The sequence below is a fragment of the Ovis aries genome, chromosome 2, assembly GCF_016772045.2.
Source record: "Ovis aries strain OAR_USU_Benz2616 breed Rambouillet chromosome 2, ARS-UI_Ramb_v3.0, whole genome shotgun sequence".
Taxonomy (NCBI): Eukaryota; Metazoa; Chordata; class Mammalia; order Artiodactyla; family Bovidae; genus Ovis; species Ovis aries.
The window spans coordinates 215,995,741-216,008,040 of NC_056055.1; the positions used below are offsets into that span (position 1 = coordinate 215,995,741).

Genomic DNA, 12,300 nt, shown 5'->3' on the forward strand with positions numbered 1-12,300 from the left:
TTACAAGTTACTAATACCCTTTAGTAGATGTAATGGTCATCTGAGTTAAATTCACCTATTCCAGTCCATTTTAGTTCGCTGATTCCTAGAATGTCGATGTTCACTCTTGCCATCCCCTGTTTGACCAATTCCAATTTGCCTTGATTCATGGACCTAACATTCCAGGTTCCTATGCAATATTGCTCTTTATAGCATCAGACCTTGCTTCTATCCCCAGTCACATCTACCACTGGGTATTGTTTTTGCTTTGGCTCTCTCCCTTCATTCCTTCTGGAGTTATTTCTCCACTGATCTCCAATAGCATATTGGGCACCTACTGACCTGGGGAGTTCCTCTTTCCGTATCCTATCATTTTACCTTTCATACTGTTCATGGGGTTCTCAAGGCAAGAATACTGAAGTGGTTTGCCATTCCCTTCTCCAGTGGACCGCATTCTGTCAGAATGTGGAATGCAAAAGTAGGAAGTCAAGAATCACCTGGAGTAACTGGCAAATTTGGCCTGGAAAATGGAGTGAGGCAGGGCAAAGAGTAATAGAGTTTTGCCAAGAAAATGCACTGGTCATAGGAAACACCCTCTTCCAACAACACAAGAGAAGACTCTACACATGGACATCACCAGATGGTCAACACCGAAATCAGATTGATTATATTTTTTGCAGCCGAAGATGGAGAAGCTCTATTCAGTCAATAAAAACAAGACCAGGAGCTGACTGTGGCACGGATCATGAACTCCTTATTGCCAAATTCAGACTTAAATTGAAGAAAGTAGGGAAAACCACTAGACCATTCAGGTATAACCTAAAACAAATCCCTTATGATTATACAGTGGAAGTGAAAAATAGATTTAAGTGACTAGATCTGATAGAGTGCCTGATGAACTATGGACTGAGGTTCGTGACATTGTACAGGAGACAGGGATCAAGACCATCCCCATGGAAAAGAAATGCAAAAAAGCAAAATGGCTGTCTGGGGAGACCTTACAAATAGCTGTGAAAAGAAGAGAAGTGAAAAGCAAAGGAGAAAAGGAAAGATATAAGCATCTGAATGCAGAGTTCCAAAGAAGAGCAAGAAGAGATAAGAAAGCCTTCCTCAGGGATCATTGCAAAGAAATAGAGGAAAAGAACAGAATGGGAAAGACTAGAGATCTCTGCAAGAAAATTAGAGATACCAAGGGAACATTTCATGCAAAGATGGGCTGGATAAAGGACAGAAATGGTATGGACTTAACAGAAGCAGAAGATATTAAGAAGAAGTGGCAAGAATACACAGAAGAACTGTACAAAAAGATCTTCATGACCCAGATAATCACAATGGTGTGATCACTCACCTAGAGCCAGACATCCTGGAATGTGAATTCAAGTGGGCTTTAGAAAGCATCACTACAAACAAAGCTAGTGGAGGTGATGGAATTCCAGTTGAGCTATTTCAAATCCTGAAAGATGATGCCGTAAAAGTGCTGCACTCAATATGCCAGCAAATTTGGAAAACTCAGCAGTGGCCATAGGACTGGAAAAGGTCAGTGTTCATTCCAGTTCCAAAGAAAGGCAATGCCAAAGAATGTTCTAACTACCGCACAATTGCACTCATCTCACATGCTAGTAAAGTAATGCTCAAAATTCTCCAAGCCAGGCTTCAGCAATATGTGAACCGTGAACTTCCAGATATTCAAGCTGTTTTAGAAAAGGCAGAGGAACCAGAGATCAAATTGCCAACATCTGCTGGATCATGGAAAAAGCAAGAGAGTTCCAGAAAAACCTCTATTTCTGCTTTATTGACTATGCCAAAGCCTTTGACTGTGTGGATCACAATAAACTGTGGAAAATTCTGAAAGAGATGGGAATACCCGATCGCCTGACCTGCCTCTTGAGAAACCTATATGCAGGTCAGGAAGCAACAGTTAGAACTGGACATGGAACAACAGACTGGTTCCAAATAGGAAAAAGAGTAAGTCAAGGCTATATTGTCACCCTGCTTATTTAACTTATATGCAGAGTACATCATGAGAAACACTGAGCTGTAAGGAGCACAAGCTGGAATCAAGATTGCCAGGAGAAATATCAATACCCTCAGATATGCAGATGACACCACCCTTATGGCAGAAAGTGAAGAGGAAATAAAGAGCCTCTTGATGAAAGTGAAAAGAGGAGAGTGAAAAAGTTGGCTTAAAAGTTAACATTCAGAAAATGAAGATCATGGCATCTGCTCCCATCACTTCATGGGAAATAGATGGGGAAACAGTGGAAATAGTGCTAGACTTTATTTTGGGTTGCTCCAAAATCACTGCAGATGGTGACTGCAGCCATGAAATTAAAAGACGCTTATTCCTTGGAAGAAAAGTCATGACCAACCTAGATAGCATATTCAGAAACAGAGACATTACTTTGGTAACAAAGGTCCATCTAGTCAAGGCTATGGTTTTTCCAGTAGTCATGTATGGATGTGAGAGTTGGACTGTGAAGAAAGCTGAACGCTGAAGAATTGATGCTTTTGAACTGTGGTGTTGGAGAAGACTCTTGAGAGTCCCTTGGACTGCAAGGAGATCCAACCATCTCAATCTAAAGGAGATCACTCCTGAGTGTTCTTTGGAAGGACTGGTGCTAAAGATGAAACTCCAGTACTTTGGCCACCTCATTCGAAGAGTTGACTCATTGGAAAAGACTGTGATGCCGGGAGGGATTGGGGGCAGGAGGAGAAGGGGACGAGAGAAGATGAGATGGCTGGATGGCATCACTGACTCGATGGATGTGAGTCTGAGTGAACTCTTGGAGTTGGTGATGGACAGGGAGGCCTGGTGTGCTGCAATTCATGGGGTCGCAAAGAGTTTGACACGACTGAGCGACTGAACTGAACTGAACTGCAAAGCTTTTAAGTATTTTTTTCTTCACCTACTTTTTACTGTATGTATCCTAGGCCTTCATAGATATTTGGAGATAATGGGTTTAGAGCCATGGCAAATTTTCAGAGCAAAATGGTTAAATAAAGTCAAAGGCACAATAATTTTTGCTGTTGTATTTAGGTTGCATTATGTGTCAGAAGGGTCGGTCTTCCCTGAAGCATGGGAGTGCAGCTTCACTTGTTGTTTTATCTGGGTATAAATGAAAGCCCTCGGTCAGTCATAGGAACTTGGGGCACATAGCTCCTAATGCAGGTGTATATAGGTTGACTGCCTTTCCTTCAAGTCTAAGAGAGTGACTGGGATAAGGCAGCCATTCAAAAGAACACAAAGCCAGTGTATCCTCTCATCAATAAAATTTTCAGGCTTCTTTTAATTGATTGTCTTTAATGAGATTTTTTTTTCTACCCCATCCTCAGAATATTAGATGCATCTTCCAATATCAACAGCTTCCATAACCTGGGTTCGCAATTACTTCAGAGAGGAAGAAGAAATAAGGGGGCTAGGGTGAGAGGTTAAGTTCATGTTCTTTCTTTTGAAAAGAAAGAGGTAAAAATACTTTTGAAAAGAAAGAGGCAATAGTATCATTAATTATGGAAAATGTGATTCTTTACCTTTAAAAACAAAGAGAATAAACTGAAATGCCTTTGAAAATAATAAGAGAATTCAGTAAGAGGGTGATTTACTAAATGTCCTCAAATCAAACATAAAACACACAAAAAATAACAAAAGAAAGAACCATGTATAATAACAAACCATAAAACTTTTAGAATGCAATTAGTAGGTGATACATAATACTTATAATAAAACTATAGCATTTTCTTGGGGAACAGAAAGGCTTCTGTAAATGGAAAAGTTTTCAATTTCAGTGAAATATTTAACATTGTAAAATATAAAGTGTTAAATGTTTAGCATTGTAAAGAGGGCAGATCTCTCAAAAATATCTTTATGACATAAGAAAAAAACTCTTCAAAATTCTATCCAGAAAGAATTTTGAACATTTGAAATTGAAATTAAACATTTGAAATTTTTGAGGGACAGGAATAAGGCAGATTTAGCAAGATAAAATATAAAGTGAATCTCTAGTACATGATGTATTACACATGAAAAGAGTCAGAAAATTCTTCCCAGAAATAAAGTATAAAACTCTTGACAGTTAAAATGTAATGTAGGTGAAGAAATATATGACTGAAACCACGATTTTCAGGATCCTGGACATCAGGAAATGAGGAACTGTGATACTTGAGTGATGGGAAACAAATGACAAGGGTGCCATGAGGCTTACTTCTCAAGGGAGTTTTCAGGCAGTGGCACATGAGCCAACTCCCGGACCTGAGAAGGACGAGTTGAATGTCTAGGGAAGCCAAGATGGCTAGAGTTTGTGGGGTGAAGTTCTGGAGAGACGAGTACTTCACCAGAGAACTTTGAAGATCTTCAAAAGGAACCCCTGGGGCATTTAGCAGTGTAATGAACAACATGTGTGAGGCATATACCTGAGTCCAGAAAGGAACCATAAAAACGTTAGAGGAAACAATGTCTAAAGATTCCATGGTGTTGAGAATCTGTGCCTATTCCAACCAGACACATTGAAAAAACTCATAGTTCACAGGGCGTTGACTTGAGCACTCAGGACGCTCTTAGTATATACTCAGTGTATTAGTCAGGGTTCTTCAGAGAAATGGAACAAATGGAAGATACATATGTGTGTGTGTGTGTGTGTGTGTCTGTGTGTGTGCGCGCGTGCAGGTGAGTATGAAGAGAGAGACTGATAGAGAGAGAGGAGAATAAACTCATGTGATTGTGGGTGCTGGAAATACAGAGAGGAAGGACTTAGCAAATGAAGAATCTTCAGGGAAGGATGGCAGGCTGGAGACCAGAGAAGAGTTGATGCTGCAACACAAGTACGAAGGCAGTCTGGAGGCCGAATTCCCTCTTTATCGGGGAACTTCCGTCTTTTTCTCTTCAGGCCCACCCACAATATAAAGGGTAATCTTCTTTAATCAAAGTATGCTAATTTAAATGCTAATCACATATAAAAATACCTTTGCAATCTCAGTTTGTGCATCACACAATGACTGCTGACTGTCTTGCCAAAACGCCCTCTGCTGACACAGGACCAAAAACTCACTGAACCATCACTTTTAGTGTATTTCACCCAGTATCTTATATATTCTCCTATTCAGCTTACTTAAGCTGCATCCAGATTTCTGAAAACTGTCTACTCCTATGCAGCTAAATGGGCTTCCCTGGTAGCTTAGGCAGTAAAGAATCTGCCTGCAATGCGGGAGACCTGGTTTCGGTCCCTGGGTTGGGAAGATATCCTGGGGAAGGGAATGGCTTAACCACTCAAGTATTCTGGCCTGGAGAATTTCATGGACAGAGGCGGCTGGCGGACTACAGTCCATGGGGTCGCAAAGAGTCAGACCCGACTCAGGGACTTTCACTTTCACATGCAGGTAAATATGGGTGGGAAAAAAAAAAAAAACACAGAAGTGTGCTAAATGGTCTTATTTCATAATTCAGGTGGGAACTGAATGAAGTTCAGTGATCATTCACTCTTCCAACTCTCCTGGAAGCATCTCCAACATTCCTCTCTTGTACCTCACTCTCTCATGATGTCCCTGCTTTCTATTTCACCATTTGTTGACTCTTTCTCTTAACCATGGAGTCCCCCAAAGGTCACTTTTGAGCTTCTTTTTTACATTTACTCCTTTTGGTGATTTTGTCAAATATCACGGCTTTCATTGTCACCCCCCATATGTTGATGATTTCCAAATTTCCACACACACACGAGTGTGTAGAATTCAAAGGACTGGCATTTTATATCTTTTCTCTGATTTCTATACTGATATATCCAAGTATCTACTCGACATTTCCATTCTGATACTTAAGAGGTATTTTAAGGGGCTTCCCATGTATCTTATATATTCACTAGTGGTGAAGATGCTCCTTGCCAATTCAGGAGACACAAGAGACAGAGGTGCAGTGCCTGGGTTGGGAAGATCCCCTGGAGGAGGGCACAGAAACCCACTCCAGTATTCTTGCCTGGAGAATCCCACAGACAGAGGAGCCTGGCGGACTGTAGTCAGTAGGGTTGCAAAGAGTCAGACATGACTGAAGCAACTTAGTATGCACGCAGATATCTTAAACTTAAGATCTAAAACCAAGCTCCTAATCTTCACTACTACTTCCTCAAATCTTCGTTTCTTACCATATCAGTTGATGATAGTACCATCCTTCCAGACGATTTGATGAAAAATCTTGGAGTTATATTTTCACTCTGCTCTTTTTCTCTGCTTCCACATCCAGTTCACCAAAATATTGTTGGCACCACCCCACCTTTGCAATATCCTTCTATCTTTTTTCAGTCCCTGTTCCCTTAAAGTTTATTCTTAACACAATAATCATAGTGATTCTTGGACAATGTAAGTCTAATCACTCACTCTTGTGTCCAGTCTCACTGGGTCTTCATTTTATAAATTAGTGCCCAATGTCCTACATAATCTCCTCCTTCGTTTTCAGTCTGACAACAGTAACCTGTCGTTCTTCTCGTAAACACTGACCAATAGAATGTCATGTGAATCATGTATGCAACTTGAAGTTTTTACTAGTGCGTGAAAAAAGTTAAAATCATGTTAAATTACTTTAAGGACATTGTATTTAACCCACTGTACCTATATCATCATAGGTACTTTGATATACCCACCTATATCATCATTTTGGCACATAATCAACATAAATATTCTCTAAATAACATGTTTTTCAGTATTTTCATCGTCCTTTAGTCACTAAGTCTTGTCCAACTCTTGCAACCTCATGGACTGTAGCTCACCAGGCTCCTCTATCCATAGAACTTTCCAGGCAAGAATATTGGAGTGGGTTGTCATTTCCTTCTCCAGGGGATCTTCCTGACCCAGGGATTTAACCCGGGTCACTCTTGCACTGCAGGCAGATTCAGTATTTTACAACATACCTAAAGTTGTGCAGGCAAATTCAGTATTTTACAGCATATCTAAAACCTGCAGGCAGATTTCAATATTTTACAGCGTACCTAAAATTGCGTCCCCTCAGTAGCAGCGTGTGTGCAGCATACAGGGCATCACAGTTCTAGCTTATTCCTCTGCAGCCACACTGGTGTCCTTGATATTCCTGGAACATGTCACCATACTTCTGCCCCATGGCCTTTCTATCAGTCTTTTCCTTTTTCTGGATCCACTGCTGGTAAAAATGTACATGGTTGTTCTCTCAGCCCCTTCTAGTCTGTTTTCAAATGTCATCCCCTCAGCAAGGTCACACCAGACCACTCTATTTAAGATACTTTCTACCTCACTCCATCCTTGCAGTTCCTATTCCTCTCCCCTGCTGTAGTTTTATAAGACTATTTATCACCTTTTAATAATACATAAATTATTTTTTATTATCTGCCTCTCCCTTGACTACCGTCTCTCCCATGAGAGGAGGAATGTTGGATTAGTTTGTTCATTTATGTATCCCTAGCTTCCCAAATAAATGGCCAATATGCCATGTTTGCTCAGTAAGTGCTTTTTTGAATGAATTAAAAAAACTTAATACACTTTATTACTGTGCAGTTATTTAACAATGTAACATCATAGGTATTGACATTGAGATATGTTCAATATTTTGAAGGGAAAAACATGTTGAAGAACTATACAAATATATATATATTTATTTCTAAATATACATCTGTATATAAGTGTAGGTGTGTTTAAGATAGGGTATTATATAAAATTAATATGTTTAAAGACTGTTAATAGCTGTAAAATACTATGAACATATATTGGCTTGTTCTGAAAATTAACTCAGTTAGGCTGCTAAAATCCATTTCTTATTCAGATCATCACTGAATAACACTATAGGTATTTCTCCAGAAATATTCTGAGACCTCTTCATTATAACATATATTATTACACCATTTTTTTGGTTGTGTATATATGACCATCTGGATTTTAATTCCTAGAAGTTATTTGATGAGCTGTTCCTCAGCTCACAGTCTTTGCAGTTAAATTCTAAGTTGACCTACAAACTGAATCACAGAAATCAAATGTAAACAAATGAACAGATTTCAGCTGTCCATTTGATATAGTGGTTTAAATTAGTTTTAATGGTCCCTATGGCAATTTTCTAGCCTGTAACTGCTATTAAACCAGATATTGTAAATTCACTGAAGATCTTTAAATACTCTGTGCAGTAATACAACTGATTTGTGTTTTATACAAGTAATAACTATGGCTTGAGTTAAAAAGAAAATATATCCCAAAGAAAAGAAAGACTGCTTAAAAGGTTTTATTTAATTGCTTTAGAAAGTACACATTTTTAAATCAATGTTTCTTTTGACAAACGGAAATTTAATAGTATTCTAGTAATACCTAGAATTGCCACTGTGCTAAGAGTTTAGAATATTTTATCCCATGTGATTCTTGCATAAGCCTATCCATTGGTGGTACTAATATTGTCCCTACTTTTATAGATAAGAAAATTAAGCTTTAAAAAGTTGAAGTAACTTGCCCATGGCTACTCAACTGGTAAAATTAGAATCAGCACTTAAATATCATATTGGGTTTCATTCTAAAACTATGCTCTTGTGGATGATCCAGAGAGATGATATGGGGTGGGAGGTGGGAGGGGTTCATGTTTGGGAACTCATGTACACTCGTGGTGGATTCACGTCAATGTATGGCAAAACCAATACAATATTGTAAAGTAAAATAAAGTAAAAATAAAAATTAAAAAAAGACTTTACAATATAAAAATAAATAAATACATAAAACTATGCTCTCTGGTATTATGCCATTGACAGGTGAAACCAATGATTCTGAAATATCTTCAAAAATAAAGTCCTAAAATTACAAAGGAATTTTGACCTAAGGTCTATTTTAAGTCAGTTATATGAAACATATTATATCATAAGACTTAGAACAACAATTGGAACAGAGAAGATATATACTAAATAATTTTTGTCTATTGTAACAATCTATATCAGTACAGGTAAAGAAAAAAAAAACAGAGAAGGGAGAGCAGAAGTGAATAATAGAGGAAACTGTTAAATTTGAAAGTGGAATAGATAAATACAGAGAAATAAAATTAATTTGACTAGAATCAGGCCTAAGCAATAGATAAACCTGGAATGTGCCAGGATATTCCATGATGTCTATCTGAGGTATCACTGGACGGAAATATATTTTTGAATACTTTAGATAGATAATAATACAATTCTGTTGATTTTTTTTTAAAGTTTGAGTTTGTATAATAGGAAATATTTATTTTCTCTGGTAATTTTACGCATTTTTAAATATTTGTGAGATATAATGAGTTGTTCATACTTCTCCATTAAAATGGGAGACTTTGTCTTAGCTTCTGAAATGTCACTTGGGCCTAATCAAGAAAACATATAACTTTGCTTTCTCTTTGCCCCACTCCTCTCTCTAAACCTTGCCAACCACTTTCTAAGTAGCATATCATGTTGAATTCTATGTATGCAGTTTTTCTCAAGTTCACCCCATCATTTCATTCTTTCTGCCACCTCACTAGTGCAGATCATCATCTGTTGCTAGAACTACTGAAATCACCTTGAAAAGGTTCTCCTTATGTTATGAGTCTACTTGACTTATCCACCCTTCCTATGGTCACCAGATACATCTTCTTAGAAAATGAATCTGTTCTTAAATCCTGTTAGTTCTATATCACTTACACACCTAAAGTCTAAAACAGCTCCATGAAGTTAAAGGATCCCAGAATCTTGTTCCAGCCACCTTTCCTGTCTCATTTTCCCACAGCCCTCTAATATACCTGAGTTGCAATCATAAAGAGCTCCTTAGGACTGCCTCAAATGGCCGAAGACCATCTCATACTAAATCTTGTCTTTAAACGTTGTGGACCTTCGTTTGTCATCGAAATCCTCCCCAAGCATCAAGGCTCAGGAATAAAAAAAAAAAAAAAAAGACATCTCTTTCACAATGCTTTTCCTGGTGTCCTCTATTTTACTGCTAATGTAAGTATTCTCATCAAACTGTATTCATACCTCTATTCACTGCATATCTACTTCCCATCTTTATTATAGTTGTTATCATGTATTTCCTTTGTGAACAATACAATAGGTAAAAATTTTCTCCTTCAAGTATCTAGGATAAAACAATATTTACAGAAAAATAACCAATAAAATAAATATACAGTTTCTACTGAAATAGCAAAAAATTCCAAAAAGCTGAAATAAACTGTTTTTTAAATATACAAAATAAGGATGGCATACAGAAAAAACCATGATCTCTCTATTATAGAAATGAAGTGTGATAAAACTTATATTGATAACTGAGTGAATTTAGATGGATGTCTTACTGGAAATGAGAACTAAAAAAAAAAAAAAAGGATAATAAATCAAAATTATTCTTTGATTTTCAAGTTTTCAGGGAAAAAAAATATTTTCAGGTACCAAGTTTGCCTGCATTGGGAAGGAGAGATTTTGTAATTTCCAGAACTGTCATCCTTTTTTATGCTGTTGTTCTTCACCCACCATACTCTCTGGGGATTTTCAGCAGATCGCTCACCAGGAGTTTTGGACACAATAGCACTGGAGTTTTCCAGCACAGTAAGACTCAATAATCAATTCCTCACTTTCCAGGTGGTGCTGTTTTGCTTCATTCACATTAACTTTTCGGCGTTTGATGTGAAGAGACCCTCCAGATAGTGCAGAGGCAGGGAGAGCAAGAAGACCAGTGATTACGAATCAATCACTTTTATTGCTGCTAGAGCCAGTAACTGAGCACAGATGATAAACAAAGCAATGGTTTTGTTCAATAATTGAGTTGTTTCTTAGCAGGGGAAATGAACTCTCTTCAATATTCCACTCTTTTAGAGAATATGTATATAGCTTCAAACATCGAGTGTCATACAATGGAAACATGGGTTTTAATGGTGGATCTTATTGTGCAGATTTGATTAGATTTGGGAGAGGGTGGGGTCTACTGCAGGTATACAGTCAGAATGTCTGTGACACCTCTCCCCATGAAAAACAGAAGGCGCATATTCCCTAAACCAGGGGGAGTTCAGGTGAGGTACTGCTGTGCAGTAAATTTAGAAAATGCACTCAAATCTTACCCAAAACTAAGAAAAAGGAATTTTATTCATATAGGTATGTGTGTGTGCATTTCTCTCTGGAAAAAAAAAAAAGAAAGAAAACTAAAGTTATGGCCATACTAGTCATAAATGCTGTATCATATTGATTAAAATATGAGTAAAATATCTATCTGGATTTGGCTATATCAGTCTCTTTAGGATGGACCTTTTCAGGACTTTATTGAAATAACTTTGTATGCTATCAGATGTTCTAAATATTTGATATTCAATGTGCCTTCTTGGTGTTTTTGCTTATTTTTTTGCCCCCATTTTCTTCCTTATTCTCTCCTATCATTACCAAGTTTGTACCACCCATGTTAGCTCTAAGTCAAAAAAAGACAAAGACATCGTATGAAACATTCTTCATTGATTAAAAAGGAAGTTGTTATGTGGAGAAGACATAAAACTATAAAAATAATGTGTACCTTTGTAAACAGAATTCAGATTAGAGCTTACCTCTTTCTCTGTCTCTCTCTCTTTTCTTTTTTTGGACAGTTATGGGAGAATATCCAATTTATATAGAAGCCATGCAGTAAAACAGACAATATCTTGTAGTACAAGATAAAACAGAGCTTATTCCCACAACAATCATTGACTTTTATGACATTAGAGCCTGTACTTAATTTCTGGAGTCTTTCAATTATATTACTTAAAGTGGAAACAAGGACACAGATTCCTAACAGGAGAGCATGAAAATATTGAGATGACAAATAGCTTGGGGCCATATTTTAGTTGCTCAGTATGCCATTTTTGTTATTATTTTCCTGAAAAGATCTACTCCAAAAAGAAAATTACAGAAAATAAGCACTATTGCTGTGCACTATGCTATTAGATATTTTCACACAAACCATTATGCTGAACTCAGAAAGAGCATATTTTAAGTGGATGTAGAGCCTTTATTTGTTTTAATAAAACCCTAATTTGCCCAAGTTTTAGCAGTAACCATGGTTTCCAAATAGTACTCATGGAGGTGGTCATAGTTTTTATTTCCTAATAAGACTCACTGCAGTACAAGGTCTGACTCAGAACTTTTCCTAGGAATACAAAAGGGATAAATAAAAATGTAGAAGAAAAATTACTAAACTGTCCTTTGATAACTAAATGGTTGATCATAAATTGGAGTGTCTATGCAAATGAAGTAAATAATTAAAAACTCCAAGAACAGCATCAACTAGGTGGTTGATGACTGGCAATTATAAAAGCTGAATTTTTAATATGCATACATCTAAGGAGCCGGTAAAAATTAGCTCCTAGACTAATGGACTTGCCTTTCTCAT

General features: G+C 37.3%; 1 protein-coding gene across 1 annotated transcript in view; it reads left to right on the plus strand.

Moving 5' to 3' along the window:
- SPAG16 (sperm associated antigen 16) overlaps positions 1–12,300 on the plus strand; it is an 815,445-nt gene that overhangs the window by 725,331 nt on the left and 77,814 nt on the right. The window lies entirely within an intron of this gene.